Source organism: Penaeus monodon, chromosome 30 (assembly GCF_015228065.2).
Source record: "Penaeus monodon isolate SGIC_2016 chromosome 30, NSTDA_Pmon_1, whole genome shotgun sequence".
Taxonomy (NCBI): Eukaryota; Metazoa; Arthropoda; class Malacostraca; order Decapoda; family Penaeidae; genus Penaeus; species Penaeus monodon.
Genome location: NC_051415.1, coordinates 5,388,662 through 5,388,913, shown reverse-complemented (window position 1 = coordinate 5,388,913; position 252 = coordinate 5,388,662). Strand labels below are relative to the sequence as shown.

General features: G+C 32.1%; 1 protein-coding gene across 1 annotated transcript in view; it reads right to left on the bottom strand.

Moving 5' to 3' along the window:
* The window catches only part of LOC119592277 (NACHT and WD repeat domain-containing protein 2-like), a 51,166-nt gene that overhangs the window by 31,666 nt on the left and 19,248 nt on the right, over nt 1–252 (bottom strand). The gene's annotated exons all lie outside the window — the stretch shown is intronic.

The following is a 252-nucleotide window of genomic DNA, read 5'->3' as shown; positions in this document are numbered from 1 at the left end:
AAAAAAAGTGGTTTTCTTCTTTTTAGGGGCATTAGTTTGGAATAGCGACCCCACCTAGGAATGTGACAAAGCTACGTCACTGGGGGTATGGATTTTAATAATAAAATAGATAACTCTTTGTTCTCTCTATTTATCAATTAATCTATTTTTTTATTACATAAATAAACAACCACCATACCTGCCGTGGCACGACCGAAAAAAATCTTTTATTACATGAAATGTAATGAAAACGTCAATGAAAACACTGAAAAT